This window comes from Leptodactylus fuscus, chromosome 7 (assembly GCF_031893055.1).
Source record: "Leptodactylus fuscus isolate aLepFus1 chromosome 7, aLepFus1.hap2, whole genome shotgun sequence".
Taxonomy (NCBI): Eukaryota; Metazoa; Chordata; class Amphibia; order Anura; family Leptodactylidae; genus Leptodactylus; species Leptodactylus fuscus.
The window spans coordinates 17522222-17540699 of record NC_134271.1 but is presented as its reverse complement, the minus strand read 5'-3'; the positions used below and the strand labels follow the sequence as shown (position 1 = coordinate 17540699).

The 18478-nt window shown below is 38.9% G+C and overlaps 1 protein-coding gene across 1 annotated transcript in view; it reads left to right on the top strand.

Annotated features, from left to right (window-relative positions):
- Positions 1-1692: 1692 nt before the first annotated feature.
- The window catches only part of PTPN5 (protein tyrosine phosphatase non-receptor type 5), a 56530-nt gene continuing 39744 nt past the window's right edge, over positions 1693-18478 (top strand). The window contains exon 1 of the mRNA XM_075281214.1: positions 1693-1804. The gene's annotated coding sequence lies outside the window, so the exon portion shown is untranslated. The remainder of the gene's footprint in view (positions 1805-18478) is intronic.

Sequence of the window (18478 nt, the reverse complement as noted above, 5' to 3'; positions counted from 1 at the left end):
ATACCTGAAATAATGATGGGCATATCTCGTGAGATTTGTGTGCAAGGTGCCCCCAAGTTTTTGTTTGAGTCAAAAATGGATGCCTGGGAAGTCTTTCGACATCTTCCATACTCCCGGATGACATCATAACACTTTGACAGCACCACCCAAGAGGATGGGAGAAATCGGGATAGAAGACTGGACGCCATGACGGAACCTATGAGAGATGAGAACGGGCGAGCATCACTGTTTTTTTCCTGTGCACCTCCCCTAGGTCCTAAATCACCCAAACTAGATGTTTTTGGAAAATTTGTAACAAACCTTTTAGGAATCTAGACACCAAGGTACTCTATAGATGCTTTAGGGTTTGACCAAAGCCATGTCCTGGTCCAACTAGAACCAGCGTTATTTTTTCAGGGCACCTTAACTTGCCCCCAATTGTTATACTTTGAGGTCTGATGAGAATGCAGGGTTAATAATGATTTATGGGTGGCGGGCCCAAAAAATTTCAAATTCAAATTGGTTCGGTCATCTCTAACCTGAAACGTGACATTATAACTAACAAGCCTGAAGAAAGGCACTTTAATTACCCCCCCAAATTTCTGATGCCCTTTAGGTTTGAATAAAGTATCAACAACTACTTTGAGTTCTGTCTCTATCATTGACTACATGACTATTGACCCACGATAGAGGAACCCCAAGAGACGAGAACCTATATTGTCCATCCAGTGGGTACCGTGTCCCATCACCATCACAATTCAGCCCGTACATCCTTACGCTTCCCCATTTTTCCTGCTTCCAGTACATCAAACTGAAGGACTGACCATTGACTTGCCGCCTAATATATCCTACCACTAAGAGGCGCCCTTGTCACCTGATTATCCGTGGTTTTAATATTATGGCTGATCGGTGCATTCTTCTTGCATCTGCAGCATCCTGACCACGCACAGCTGCAAAACATTGCACATACAGATGCAGCAGAGCCAAATGTGTTGTATCAATATTCTTAATGCACCAAATGGCAACCTCAGCTCTGCTACACCTGACCATCTAAGAAACGCACAGCTGCAGCCTTGCCTTCGGGCTGGATCACACATCGCAGCAGTGTGGTAAATGGACAATCGTCCTAATTTAACCATTCGCTTCCCCTGCTGTAGCTTCGGCCTTCGTCACAGGCTCCATTGATAAAAAAAAATACCCCCCTGATGACGAACCAGGGCCTGTGCCGTGTCCTTGGAGCCGGTGTGATTGACAGCTACCTGGATAGAATCGATGCATCGAATATTTGCTCACATCATGGCTGCAAAAGAGCATTTCGCCTAGAGATTCTAGGCCCCTCCAGGGCAGCGGGCAGCGAGGGGGCACCATTATTTACTGTCAGGGTATCCTATGGATTAGACAGGGATGCAGGGAATACCATGGAGCCTGTCTGCAGTGCTGGCTACAGTTTTCATTCATGCTTCTGTATCCCGCGCCCCCTCCCATCTTCTCCCTATGCCTTTTTTTTTTTTTCCTTCCTATTCAGTAAAAAAACAGGAGTGGGTGGGCTCAGCGAGCCCGTCCTATCAATCAAGTCACTGATCTGAGGAGAAGCAGGGGGATAGAAGGGAAGAAACAGAGGGGGAAGATAGCAGAGAGGTGGGTGTGTAATGGTGGTGGGGGGGGGGATGATGATGATGGTAGGGAGGGCAGGCAATAGGAACTCGGAGGGTGTAGTATAGGATAGAGCATCCTTTTTCTAGCAGAGACTGCAGTCCTGATTCCTAAAGGATGAATCCTGACATATGAGGATCACAGCGCGGCTCCGGCGCAAACTTCTCACCAGGTAACGTTGCCATCTGACGCCTGTTATGTGCCATGGTGTGCCATGCATGGGGAATGGCTGGCGGTAATGCATCCACGTCCAGGGTTGTACTCAGCATTGCCTGCAGTCACCGGAGGCTATAGCTGACTGTATATAATATATAATATCCCTGCCAGGTGATGCCGCCGTGTCGCCTCCTTGCACGGTGCCAGTATTACCTGTGGCACAAGGCATTGGAGAGCCTATAGGATTAGTATTAGGGTCATGGACTACACTGGAAGGGTATAGAGGGATCTATACAGATCTTCTGCCCCCCTGTCCTCTCCTATAGGGGATCAAGCCGTATAGATCTCAAGGCAGCTCATTGAGTATTCCTTCCACAGCGGCACCTCCGCAGTGTTGTCTTCTGCTACAAGACTCCTCTTGCCGTCATAGAGGTGAGAATATGGTGCAGTTGGAGCCCGTTTACCAAATCGCTCTCAATCCTGTTGCCTCTATAGGGTATATGACATATAGGATTTAAAGGGCACTTCCATCTTAAGCTACCCAGCTTTCCCTACATACAAATCTGTATTTTGTAGCATTACGTCCCTCCGTTACCTTGTTGCCTGTCTTCTACTGCTGTGTGTCAGTGTTTACTGTAGTGCTGGCATTCTGTTCGTGCACCAGGAGGCCCAGGATGGACAGTTCTGTTGCTTTTTCTTAGGCAGGGAACTGATGTTTCGATGGAGTTGAGGGAGGACGCAGATAAACATGGAGATAAATATTCTGGGGATGGCGAGCAGAGCTGTATTCGTGGCTGCGATCGATGGGGGCCTCCTGGAATACATTTGCATTGTGCATGTGATGTAAGGTGGGGGGTTGGATACTTATGCAATGCATGGGAAGTTTATTACATGTGTCCAGGATCCATGCTGCGGTGTATACAGTGAGTAGTGGTGTAATGCAGTGAGGGGCACAATCACCCCCTGATTCCCCGAAACATTAACAATTCCCTTAGGGGTAACTTCTCCTCCGTCCTCCAGATGTTCATTTCACGAGTGCTCAGTACAACCTCCGTGCTCTCCTCTGCCCTACACATTTATCAATGGGCAACTAAAACAGCAGCTCCTTATGGTCTGACATTAATGGGGACTCGGCATATGCTCAGTATCACTTCCACAGTCTATAGGATCCAATGTATATAGGCAACTGCTAAGTATCATCTCCACTGTCTCTATAATTCATTGTATATAGGAGAATGCTCAGAATCACTTCCACAGCTGCTGCGATTCATTGTATAAAAACAACTGCTCAGTATCACTTCCACAGTCTCTATAATCCACTGTATATAGGCAACTGCTCAGTATCACTTCCACAGTCTCTATAATCCACTGTATATAGGCAACTGCTCAGTATCACTTCTATGGTGTCTATAATGCATTGTATATAGGCAACTGCTCAGTATCACTTCCACAGTCTCTATAATCCACTGTATATAGGCAACTGCTCAGTATCACTTCCACAGTCTCTATAATCCACTGTATAAAAACAACTGCTCAGTATCACTTCCACAGTCTCTATAATCCACTGTATATAGGCAACTGCTCAGTATCACGTCTTTGGTGTCTGTAATCCACTGTATATAGGCAACTGCTCAGTATCACTTCTATGGTGTCTATAATGCATTGTATATAGGCAACTGCTCAGTATCACTTCTATGGTGTCTGTAATCCACTGTATATAGGCAACTGCTCAGTATCACTTCTATGGTGTCTGTAATCCACTGTATATAGGCAACTGCTCAGTATCACTTCTATGGTGTCTGTAATCCACTGTATATAGGCAACTGCTCAGTATCACGTCTTTGGTGTCTGTAATCCACTGTATATAGGCAACTGCTCAGTATCACTTCTATAGTGTCTATAATCCACTGTATATAGGCAACTGCTCAGTATCATTTCCACAATTTATATGATTTATTGTGAATAGGTTACTGCTCAGTATCACTTCCATGGACTACATAATTTATTATCTATGGGTGATTTCTGTATATCACTTCCGCAGCCCATATAATATAAAGAGGTGATTGCTCAGTATCACTTCTTCAGTCTATACAGTACATTACTATAGGCAACTGCTGTTTATCCAAAGATCTAACGAAATTGCATTGGAAAGTGGTCATCTAGAGCGGTGGTCATCTAATAAGGTGGTCAAATGGAGCAGTGGTCATCTAACAAGGTGGTCGAATGGAGCGGTGATCATCTAATAAGGTAGTCGAATGAAGCAGTGGTCATCTAACAAGGTGGTCAAATGGAGCGGTGGTCATCTAATAGTGGTCGAATGGAGTGGTGGTTATCTAATAAGGTGGTGGAATGGAGCGGTAGTCATCTAATAGTGGTCGAATGGAGCGGTGGTCATCTAATAGTGGTCGAATGGAGTGGTGGTCATATAATAAGGTGGTCGAATAGAGCGGTGGTCATCTAATAGTGGTCGAATGGAGCGGTGGTCATCTAATAAGGTGGTCAAACGGAGCAGTGGTCGTCTAATAAGGTGGTCGAATGGAGCGGTGGTCATCTGAAAAGGTAGTCGAATGGAGCGGTGGTCATCTAACAAGGTGGTCGAATGGAGCGGTGGTCATCTAATAGTGGTCGAATGAAGCAGTAGTCATCTAATAAGGTGGTCGAATGGAGCGGTGGTCATCTAATAAGGTGGTCGAATGGAGCGGTGGTCATTAATAAAGTGGTCGAATGGAGCGGTGGTCATCTAATAAGGTGGTTGAATGGAGCAGTGGTCATCTAATAAGGTGGTCGAATAGAGCGGTGGTCATCTAATAGTGGTCGAATAGAGCGGTGGTCATCTAATAAGGTGGTTGTCTAGAGAGATGGTCATGCAGGGAGGCTGTTGTCTAGAGAGATGGTTGTCTATAGAGGTAGTAGTACAGAGAGATGTTCATCTAGTGTGGTGAGGACTGGAGAGGTGGTGGTCAGCTAGATACGAGGTCATCTACGATTAGGGGTCTTCTCAGAGGTTTCACTGTATTATGTAATGTGGTCGCTCAGTATCACTTCCTCACTGGAAGACACTTACTAATTTTGTAAAATTTCTATGCCAGAACCTGCCATACCTGCCGGGTATCACATCTGTTATGTACTTGAGACACTTTTTGCACCTCGCTCAACAAGAGGATGCAGAAAACACACACATGGCTGGTGTAAAGGGATCGACCGAGTATATCACCAGAAATTATACATATATATAATGTACTCTGAGTATAAGACAGGATTACTACATCCCTACACAGTAACACTTCCCTACACCTGTATAGTATAGTACATATAAATCCCTGCACAATAATATTTCCTTAGTTCTATATAATACAGTAAATATAGATCTCTGTACAATAATATTTCCTTAACACTTTATAATACAGTACATATAGATCTCTACATAACATTTACTTCCTTAGTTCTATAATATACAGTACATATATATCCGTGTACTTCTCTAGTACTATATAATACAGTACATATATATCCGTGTACAATAATATTTCCTTAGTACTGTATAATACAGTACATATAGAGCCTTACACAGTATCACTTCCTTAGTTCTATATAGTACAGTACATATAGATCCCTACACAATAAAACTTCTCTAGTACTATATCATACAGTACATATACTGCATATCCCTGTAGAATATTTCCTTAGTTCTATATAATACAGTACATATAGATCCCTGTATAGTATCACTTCCTTAGTTCTATATAATACAGTACATATAGATCCCTGTATAGTATCACTTCCTTAGTTCTATATAGTACAGTACATATAGATCTCTGTACAATAAAATGTCCTTAGTTCTATATAGGACAGTGCATATAGATCCCTACACAGTATCACTTCCTTACTGTAGTTCTATATAGTACAGTACATATATATCCCTAGACAGTAAAACTTCCCTAGCTCTATATAATACAGTTCATATACACTATTAGTACTCAGTATATACAGTACTCTATACACTATCACATCCTTAGTTCCATGGATGTTCTATATAATATAGTACATATATATCCCTGTACAATATTTCCTTAGTTCTACATAATACAGTAGATATAGATCCCTGCACACTAATATTTATTTAATTCTATACAGTAGATGGCATATAGATCCCTATGCAGTAATATTATCTTAGTTCTATATAATATAGTACATATAGATCCCTATGCATTAATATTTCTTTAATTCTATATAGTACATGGCATATAGATCCTGGCACAGTACAACGTCCCAGGGTTGTTTATACTATTAAAGTTCTATATAATGCACTAAGTACAGTATATATCACTGCACAGTATCACTTCTCTAATTCTCTATAGTCCAGTATGTACAGCTCACTACATAGTATCACTCCCTTTTGTCCTATATAATACAGCAAGTATAGATCATTGCACAGTACAACTTATCTAGTTCTATATAGTACAGTAAGTATAGGGCACTGCACAGTATAACTTATCTAGTTCTATATAGTACAGTAAGTATAGATCATTGCACAGTATAACTTATCTAGTTCTATATAATACAGTAAGTATAGGGCACTGCACAGTATAACTTATCTAGTTCTATATAGTACAGTAAGTATATGGCACTGCACAGTATAACTTATCTAGTTCTATATAGTACAGTAAGTATAGGGCACTGCACAGTATAACTTATCTAGTTCTATATAGTACAGTAAGTATAGGGCACTGCACAGTATAACTTATCTAGTTCTATATAGTACAGTAAGTATAGGGCACTGCACAGTATAACGTATCTAGTTCTATATAGTACAGTAAGTATAGGACACTGCACAGTATAACTTATCTAGTTCTATATAGTACAGTAAGTATAGGGCACTGCACAGTATAACTTATCTAGTTCTATATAGTACAGTAAGTATAGAGCACTGCACAGTATAACTTATCTAGTTCTATATAGTACAGTAAGTATATGGCACTGCACAGTATAACTTATCTAGTTCTATATAGTACAGTAAGTATAGGACACTGCACAGTATAACTTATCTAGTTCTATATAGTACAGTAAGTATAGGGCACTGCACAGTATAACTTATCTAGTTCTATATAGTACAGTAAGTATAGGGCACTGCACAGTATAACTTATCTAGTTCTATATAGTACAGTAAGTATAGGACACTGCACAGTATAACTTATCTAGTTCTATATAGTACAGTAAGTATAGGGCACTGCACAGTATAACTTATCTAGTTCTATATAGTACAGTAAGTATAGGGCACTGCACAGTATAACTTATCTAGTTCTATATAGTACAGTAAGTATAGAGCACTGCACAGTATAACTTATCTAGTTCTATATAGTACAGTAAGTATAGGGCACTGCACAGTATAACTTATCTAGTTCTATATAATACAGTAAGTATAGGGCACTGCACAGTATAACTTATCTAGTTCTATATAGTACAGTAAGTATAGGGCACTGCACAGTATAACTTATCTAGTTCTATATAATACAGTAAGTATAGAGCACTGCACAGTATAACTTATCTAGTTCTATATAGTACAGTAAGTATAGATCATTGCACAGTATAACTTATCTAGTTCTATATAGTACAGTAAGTATAGGGCACTGCACTGTATAACTTATCTAGTTCTATATAGTACAGTAAGTATAGGTCATTGCACAGTATAATTTATCTAGTTCTATATAGTACAGTAAGTATAGGGCACTGCACAGTATAACTTATCTAGTTCTATATAGTACAGTAAGTATAGGACACTGCACAGTATAATTTATCTAGTTCTATATAGTACAGTAAGTATATGGCACTGCACTGTATAACTTATCTAGTTCTATATAGTACAGTAAGTATAGGGCACTGCACAGTATAACTTATCTAGTTCTATATAGTACAGTAAGTATAGGTCACTGCACAGTATAACTTATCTAGTTCTATATAGTACAGTAAGTATAGGGCACTGCACAGTATAACTTATCTAGTTCTATATAATACAGTAAGTATAGGGCACAGCACAGTATAACTTATCTAGTTCTATATAGTACAGTAAGTATATGGCACTGCACAGTATAACTTATCTAGTTCTATATAGTACAGTAAGTATAGGACACTGCACAGTATAACTTATCTAGTTCTATATAGTACAGTAAGTATAGGGCACTGCACAGTATAACTTATCTAGTTCTATATAGTACAGTAAGTATAGGGCACTGCACAGTATAACTTATCTAGTTCTATATAGTACAGTAAGTATAGGACACTGCACAGTATAACTTATCTAGTTCTATATAGTACAGTAAGTATAGGGCACTGCACAGTATAACTTATCTAGTTCTATATAGTACAGTAAGTATAGGGCACTGCACAGTATAACTTATCTAGTTCTATATAGTACAGTAAGTATAGGGCACTGCACAGTATAACTTATCTAGTTCTATATAGTACAGTAAGTATAGGGCACTGCACAGTATAACTTATCTAGTTCTATATAGTACAGTAAGTATAGGTCACTGCACAGTATAACTTATCTAGTTCTATATAGTACAGTAAGTATAGAGCACTGCACAGTATAACTTATCTAGTTCTATATAGTACAGTAAGTATAGGGCACTGCACAGTATAACTTATCTAGTTCTATATAGTACAGTAAGTATAGGGCACTGCACAGTATAACTTATCTAGTTCTATATAATACAGTAAGTATAGGGCACTGCACAGTATAACTTATCTAGTTCTATATAGTACAGTAAGTATAGGGCACTGCACAGTATAACTAATCTAGTTCTATATAATACAGTAAGTATAGAGCACTGCACAGTATAACTTATCTAGTTCTATATAGTACAGTAAGTATAGATCATTGCACAGTATAACTTATCTAGTTCTATATAGTACAGTAAGTATAGGGCACTGCACTGTATAACTTATCTAGTTCTATATAGTACAGTAAGTATAGGTCATTGCACAGTATAATTTATCTAGTTCTATATAGTACAGTAAGTATAGGGCACTGCACAGTATAACTTATCTAGTTCTATATAGTACAGTAAGTATAGGACACTGCACAGTATAATTTATCTAGTTCTATATAGTACAGTAAGTATATGGCACTGCACTGTATAACTTATCTAGTTCTATATAGTACAGTAAGTATAGGGCACTGCACAGTATAACTTATCTAGTTCTATATAGTACAGTAAGTATAGGTCACTGCACAGTATAACTTATCTAGTTCTATATAGTACAGTAAGTATAGGGCACTGCACAGTATAACTTATCTAGTTCTATATAATACAGTAAGTATAGGGCACTGCACAGTATAACTTATCTAGTTCTATATAATACAGTAAGTATAGGGCACTGCACAGTATAACTTATCTAGTTCTATATAATACAGTAAGTATAGGGCACTGCACCATATAACTTATCTAGTTCTATATAGTACAGTAAGTATAGGTCACTGCACAGTATAACTTATCTAGTTCTATATAGTACAGTAAGTATAGAGCACTGCACCATATAACTTATCTAGTTCTATATAGTACAGTAAGTATAGGTCACTGCACAGTATAACTTATCTAGTTCTATATAGTACAGTAAGTATAGGGCACTGCACAGTATAACTTATCTAGTTCTATATAATAAAGTAAGTATAGAGCACTGCACAGTATAACTTATCTAGTTCTATATAATACAGTAAGTATAGGGCACTGCACAGTATAACTTATCTAGTTCTATATAGTACAGTAAGTATAGAGCACTGCACAGTATAACTTATCTAGTTCTATATAGTACAGTAAGTATAGGGCACTGCACAGTATAACTTATCTAGTTCTATATAGTACAGTAAGTATAGGGCACTGCACCATATAACTTATCTAGTTCTATATAGTACAGTAAGTATAGGGCACTGCACAGTATAACTTATCTAGTTCTATACAGTACAGTAAGTATAGGTCACTGCACAGTATAACTTATCTAGTTCTATATAGTACAGTAAGTATAGAGCACTGCACAGTATAACTTATCTAGTTCTATATAGTACAGTAAGTATAGGTCACTGCACAGTATAACGTATCTAGTTCTATATAGTACAGTAAGTATAGGGCACTGCACAGTATAACTTATCTAGTTCTATATAGTACAGTAAGTATAGGGCACTGCACAGTATAACTTATCTAGTTCTATATAGTACAGTAAGTATAGGGCACTGCACAGTATAACTTATCTAGTTCTATATAGTACAGTAAGTATAGGACACTGCACAGTATAACTTATCTAGTTCTATATAGTACAGTAAGTATAGGGCACTGCACAGTATAACTTATCTAGTTCTATATAGTACAGTAAGTATAGATCATTGCACAGTATAACTTATCTAGTTCTATATAGTACAGTAAGTATAGGGCACTGCACTGTATAACTTATCTAGTTCTATATAGTACAGTAAGTATAGGTCACTGCACAGTATAACTTATCTAGTTCTATATAGTACAGTAAGTATAGGGCACTGCACAGTATAACTTATCTAGTTCTATATAGTACAGTAATATAGGGCACTGCACTGTATAACTTATCTAGTTCTATATAGTACAGTAAGTATAGGGCACTGCACAGTATAACTTATCTAGTTCTATATAGTACAGTAAGTATAGGGCACTGCACAGTATAACTTATCTAGTTCTATATAGTACAGTAAGTATAGGTCACTGCACAGTATAACTTATCTAGTTCTATATAGTACAGTAATATAGGGCACTGCACAGTATAACTTATCTAGTCCTATATAGTACAGTAAGTATAGGGCACTGCACAGTATAACTTATCTAGTTCTATATAGTACAGTAAGTGTAGGGCACTGCACAGTATAACTGATGTAGTCCTATATAGTACAGTAAGTATAGGGCACTGCACAGTATAACTTATCTAGTTCTATATAGTACAGTAAGTGTAGGGCACTGCACAGTATAACTGATGTAGTTCTATATAGTACAGTAAGTATAGGGCACTGCACAGTATAACTGATCTAGTTCTATATAGTACAGTAAGTATAGATCATTGCACAGTATAACTTATCTAGTTCTATATAGTACAGTAAGTATAGGGCACTGCACTGTATAACTTATCTAGTTCTATATAGTACAGTAAGTATAGATCACTGCACAGTATAACTTATCTAGTTCTATATAGTACAGTAAGTATAGGGCACTGCACAGTATAACTTATCTAGTTCTATATAGTACAGTAATATAGGGCACTGCACTGTATAACTTATCTAGTTCTATATAGTACAGTAAGTATAGGGCACTGCACAGTATAACTTATCTAGTTCTATATAGTACAGTAAGTATAGGGCACTGCACAGTATAACTTATCTAGTTCTATATAGTACAGTAAGTATAGGTCACTGCACAGTATAACTTATCTAGTTCTATATAGTACAGTAATATAGGGCACTGCACAGTATAACTTATCTAGTCCTATATAGTACAGTAAGTATAGGGCACTGCACAGTATAACTTATCTAGTTCTATATAGTACAGTAAGTGTAGGGCACTGCACAGTATAACTGATGTAGTTCTATATAGTACAGTAAGTATAGGGCACTGCACAGTATAACTGATCTAGTTCTATATAGTACAGTAAGTATAGATCATTGCACAGTATAACTTATCTAGTTCTATATAGTACAGTAATATAGGGCACTGCACCATATAACTTATCTAGTTCTATATAGTACAGTAAGTATAGGTCACTGCACAGTATAACTTATCTAGTTCTATATAGTACAGTAAGTATAGGGCACTGCACAGTATAACTTATCTAGTTCTATATAGTACAGCAAGTATAGGGCACTGCACAGTATAACTTATCTAGTTCTATATAGTACAGTAATATAGGGCACTGCACCATATAACTTATCTAGTTCTATATAGTACAGTAAGTATAGGGCACTGCACAGTATAACTTATCTAGTTCTATATAGTACAGTAAGTATAGGGCACTGCACAGTATAACTTATCTAGTTCTATATAGTACAGTAAGTATAGGGCACTGCACAGTATAACTTATCTAGTTCTATATAGTACAGTAAGTATAGGGCACTGCACAGTATAACTTATCTAGTTCTATATAGTACAGTAAGTATATGGCACTGCACAGTATAACTTATCTAGTTCTATATAGTACAGTAAGTATAGGGCACTGCACAGTATAACTTATCTAGTTCTATATAGTACAGTAAGTATATGGCACTGCACAGTATAACTTATCTAGTTCTATATAGTACAGTAAGTATAGGGCACTGCACAGTATAACTTATCTAGTTCTATATAGTACAGTAAGTATAGATCATTGCACAGTATAACTTATCTAGTTCTATATAGTACAGTAAGTATAGGGCACTGCACTGTATAACTTATCTAGTTCTATATAGTACAGTAAGTATAGGTCACTGCACAGTATAACTTATCTAGTTCTATATAATACAGTAAGTATAGGGCACTGCACAGTATAACTTATCTAGTTGTATATAATACAGTAAGTATAGGGCACTGCACAGTATAACTTATCTAGTTCTATATAGTACAGTAAGTATATGGCACTGCACAGTATAACTTATCTAGTTCTATATAGTACAGTAAGTATAGGGCACTGCACAGTATAACTTATCTAGTTCTATATAGTACAGTAAGTATATGGCACTGCACAGTATAACTTATCTAGTTCTATATAGTACAGTAAGTATAGGGCACTGCACAGTATAACTTATCTAGTTCTATATAGTACAGTAAGTATAGGTCACTGCACAGTATAACTTATCTAGTTCTATATAGTACAGTAATATAGGGCACTGCACAGTATAACTTATCTAGTCCTATATAGTACAGTAAGTATAGGGCACTGCACAGTATAACTTATCTAGTTCTATATAGTACAGTAAGTGTAGGGCACTGCACAGTATAACTGATGTAGTTCTATATAGTACAGTAAGTATAGGGCACTGCACAGTATAACTTATCTAGTTATATATAGTACAGTAAGTATAGGTCACTGCACAGTATAACTTATCTAGTTCTATATAGTACAGTAAGTATAGATCATTGCACAGTATAACTTATCTAGTTCTATATAGTACAGTAAGTATAGGGCACTGCTCAGTATAACTTATCTAGTTCTATATAGTACAGTAAGTATAGGGCACTGCACAGTATAACTTATCTAGTTCTATATAGTACAGTAAGTATAGGACACTGCACAGTATAACTTATCTAGTTCTATATAGTACAGTAAGTATAGGACACTGCACAGTATAACTTATCTAGTTCTATATAGTACAGTAATATAGGGCACTGCACAGTATAACTTATCTAGTTCTATATAGTACAGTAAGTATAGGGCACTGCACAGTATAACTTATCTAGTTCTATATAGTACAGTAAGTATATGGCACTGCACAGTATAACTTATCTAGTTCTATATAGTACAGTAAGTATAGGGCACTGCACAGTATAACTTATCTAGTTCTATATAGTACAGTAAGTATAGGTCACTGCACAGTATAACTTATCTAGTTCTATATAGTACAGTAATATAGGGCACTGCACAGTATAACTTATCTAGTCCTATATAGTACAGTAAGTATAGGGCACTGCACAGTATAACTTATCTAGTTCTATATAGTACAGTAAGTGTAGGGCACTGCACAGTATAACTGATGTAGTTCTATATAGTACAGTAAGTATAGGGCACTGCACAGTATAACTTATCTAGTTATATATAGTACAGTAAGTATAGGTCACTGCACAGTATAACTTATCTAGTTCTATATAGTACAGTAAGTATAGATCATTGCACAGTATAACTTATCTAGTTCTATATAGTACAGTAAGTATAGGGCACTGCTCAGTATAACTTATCTAGTTCTATATAGTACAGTAAGTATAGGGCACTGCACAGTATAACTTATCTAGTTCTATATAGTACAGTAAGTATAGGACACTGCACAGTATAACTTATCTAGTTCTATATAGTACAGTAATATAGGGCACTGCACAGTATAACTTATCTAGTTCTATATAGTACAGTAAGTATAGGTCACTGCACAGTATAACTTATCTAGTTCTATATAGTACAGTAAGTATAGGGCACTGCACAGTATAACTTATCTAGTTCTATATAGTACAGCAAGTATAGGGCACTGCACTGTATAACTTATCTAGTTCTATATAGTACAGTAAGTATAGAGCACTGCACAGTATAACTTATCTAGTTGTATATAATACAGTAAGTATAGGGCACTGCACAGTATAACTTATCTAGTTCTATATAGTACAGTAAGTATAGGTCACTGCACAGTATAACTTATCTAGTTCTATATAGTACAGTAAGTATAGGGCACTGCACGGTATAACTTATCTAGTTCTATATAGTACAGTAAGTATAGGGCACTGCACGGTATAACTTATCTAGTTCTATATAGTACAGTAATATAGGGCACTGCACTGTATAACTTATCTAGTTCTATATAGTACAGCAAGTATAGGGCACTGCACAGTATAACTTATCTAGTTCTATATAGTACAGTAAGTATAGGGCACTGCACAGTATAACTTATCTAGTTCTATATAGTACAGTAAGTATAGAGCACTGCACAGTATAACTTATCTAGTTCTATATAGTACAGTAAGTATAGGGCACTGCACAGTATAACTTATCTAGTTCTATATAGTACAGTAATTATATGGCACTGCACAGTATAACTTATCTAGTTCTATATAGTACAGTAATTATATGGCACTGCACAGTATAACTTATCTAGTTCTATATAGTACAGTAAGTATAGGGCACTGCACAGTATAACTTATCTAGTTCTATATAGTACAGTAAGTATAGGGCACTGCACAGTATAACTTATCTAGTTCTATATAGTACAGTAAGTATAGGGCACTGCACAGTATAACTTATCTAGTTCTATATAGTACAGTAAGTATAGGGCACTGCACAGTATAACTTATCTAGTTCTATATAGTACAGTAAGTATAGGGCACTGCACAGTATAACTTATCTAGTTATCTGTAATACAGTATTAGGTAGGTAGATTTGTGCTCAGTAACACTTCCCTAGTTCTCTGTAATAATAGATCAGCGCTCAGTAACACTTCCCTAGTTCTCTGTAATAGTAGATCAGCGCTCAGTAACACTTCCCTAGTTCTCTGTAATAGTAGATCAGCGCACAGTAACACTTCCCTAGTTCTCTGTAATAATAGATCAGCGCTCAGTAACACTTCCCTAGTTCTCTGTAACAGTAGATCAGCGCTCAGTAACACTTCCCTAGTTCTCTGTAATAGTAGATCAGCGCACAGTAACACTTCCCTAGTTCTCTGTAATAATAGATCAGCGCTCAGTAACACTTCCCTAGTTCTCTGTAACAGTAGATCAGCGCTCAGTAACACTTCCCTAGTTCTCTGTAATAGTAGATCAGCGCTCAGTAACACTTCCATAGTTCTCTGTAATAGTAGATCAGCGCTCAGTAACACTTCCCTAGTTCTCTGTAATCAGGGCCGGCTCCAGGTTTTTATGGGCCCTTGGGTGACAGAGCCTCAGTGGGCCCCCTTGTAAAGGAGGTGGGGGAGTCGAGACACTGTGCGTTGCAGATGAAGCGAGTGACGTCATGCAGGAGTGTGGCGTCACCAACGCCATACCTCCCAATCTTTTAAAGAGTAGAAAGAGGGGCAAAATGTGCGGCCCACTTTTATGTTGACTCCGCCCATTCTCATTCATTTTTCATGTGCTCCCACACAGTATAATCCTCCTACAGTCACCTGTAAATTATATGCCCCCCTCCATCTCTCCTCCAGTTTCATATACACCCTTCCTCTGCCCCCAGTTTCGTGTCCCCCCTCCATCTCTGTCCCCAGTTTCATCACGTTCTCCCCCTTCATCTGCCCACAGTTTCATGTCCCCCGTCTCTGCCCCAGTGTCATGCCGTTCCCCCCCCCTTCATTTGCCCCCTCAGTTTCATTGGGCCCCCTCAATCTCTGTCCCCAGTTCCATGCCGTTCTCTCCCCACCCCCTCCATCTGCCCCAGTGTCATGCTGTTCTCCCCCCCTCCATCTGCCCCAGTGTCATGCTGTTCCCCCCCCTCCCCTTCATTTGCCCCCCAGTTTCTTTGGGCCCCCTCCATCTCTGTCCCCAGTTTCATGCCGTTCTCTCCCCACCACCTTCATCTTCCCCAGTGTCATGCCGTTTCCCCCCTCCCCTTCATTTGCCCCCCAGTTTCATGGGCCCCCTTCATTATGTTTCATCTTAATATGTAATACAAAACAAACACTTACACTCACCTTCTATCACTCACCTTCCATCGTTCCCCCGATGCTCCTCTCTCCAGTCACATACGCGATGCAGGAGCTGTGAGATCAGCTCCTGCTTAGCTCCGGCCCGGCTTGCGTGTGTAAGCGTGATGTGATGACGTCATCACGCCTACACACGCAAGCCGAGCCGGAGCTTTAAAGCAGGAGCTGATCTCTCAGCTCCTGCATCGCGTATGTATTCCAGCTCATCGGCGGACGGACGCCGATGAACTGAAATTGTGACAGGCAAGTGCCGGGGGGCCCCCAGAGGCTCTGAGGGCCCCGGCACTTGCCCGACTATGCCGTGCGCTGACGCCGGCCCTGTCTGTAATAATAGATCAGTGCTCAGTAACACTTCCCTAGTTCTCTGTAATAGTAGATCAGCGCTCAGTAACACTTTTTAGCTTTAAATAAAACAATAAATTCCCATCACTGCACAGAACAGTTTTTCTACTTGCATCTTGTGCAGTGTGAACAGGTCATAGCACAGTACAACTTCCCAATTCCTATCTAATTTATTATTGATATAAATTTGCCATGTAGAACTTTCTAGTTTTATATGAGAATGACTGCACAGTACGACTTCCCTACTCCTATTTATTTCATTATTGATATACATCTGCTCTATATAGAAAGTTCCTATGAGACCGCACAGTACAACTTCCTTACTTGTGTATTGTTGTATATCATATCGCCCAGTGCAACTTCTCTAGTGTTTGTACATAGCTTTGGTGGTGACCTGGGGCACCATACCTGGTCTCCAATTATTACATTCATGGGACTGAAGAGGTCCCAGAGTATAAGAATAGCAGATCCAGTTCGGACCGAAACAATCTTACCCAGAGAACCTGGCAAATATGCGAAATGAATCCTGAGGTTGTGAACTGTTACGAATGTTCTAGGTCAGGTCAGAAGCAGTCCTGATAAATTTAGGCATGTCCTGGCCCAAAATATAGGCATGGCTTAGGAAACCCAGCCTCAAAGTGGGTGGTCCCATTTGGTTGCGGTTGCTCGGGGGTGGGACTTAAATATCCCTATATTATCGAGCCTTATGTTCCTCTAACCCTTCAGAATCCCAGAAGACTGGGCAAATCTCCCAAGTCCGGAGGAAGCGGAGGACTCCTAGTCCTATGATATGTGACACTTTATGGTTACGTCACAAAAAAGGGTCATCAACGGCCCATTTTCTGTCCATGTTACAATAAAGCGTTATGTCTATAGGGTGCGTGGCTTTATCAAAAGTGGTCACCCAAAAATTTGCAAAGGATGATTCATGCGAATACAGCGGCATGGGGTCTCTCAGTCTCATGTACCTTGACTACAGATATTTCTGATTCCCATTACACCCCTGTAATGTGCTTAGACAGGTTCTTTAACATTATGACGCCCAGGTCAGGGGTCTAACTTGAGAGGGTCAAGATATGGTCGCACACAGGTTTGGGAGCCTTAAGGGGCCCATAAATGGCTTCATCCCAATATGAGGAGGGCCGGCCTATAGACAATACATCATAGTTAGAGGCCCGGTACAGATTTCCCATTAGGGTCCAGGAGCTTCATGTTACTCCTAAGGTTTAGGTCTTGACCTACTACTCATTCCTTCCCTCCAGTTGTCTCGGGCCCCCCGTCTCTCCATGGAGGGGCCGATCTGCTCCCATCTAAACTGTTCTGTTTATCCTCTGTCTAAAGCAGTTTGGTTTCCTTCATGATAAACCAATCTCCAGACGTCCCGAGGGCCGAGCTTCAGGAGACGTCTCACAAACTGTGACATTTCATCCCTGATGAGGACACAAACAATTTCAGACGTGTTCATCCCGAGAGCGCTGCGAGGGAGCAGACATTTTATTTTTTCTAAACGCCGCCAATTACCGTCTGCGCCCCCTCCAGGAATATCCACAGACAGCAGCGCAGCTTCATCACTATATGGAGTTAGTCATTTTTTACATAAATGATAAGAAAATTTGGTAAAATGTTATGTTCCAGGTCAGCGTTCTAATCCCATGTTAATAACATATGTATAATCGTTGCGCTCTCATACCTCATGATTGTCATGTGTATGGCAGCTTTATAATATGGACCTTATGTCAATTTGACCAATAGCGGTATTTTTGGAGGGTTTCTGGGCAATTCTATGTGGATTTTAGGGGTTAACATTGTCCTGCAAATGTGGGGGGGGAATATGTCAGCGAAACTTGGGTGGACGGGGGCGCTGACTAGGCAATTTACAACGATTTTGTACAAACTGTGTGTAATTTGGATAGATGAAAAATTTTGGCAAAAAATTAAAAAAAATGTCTTCACTAGTCAACTTTAAAAAGTGAGAAA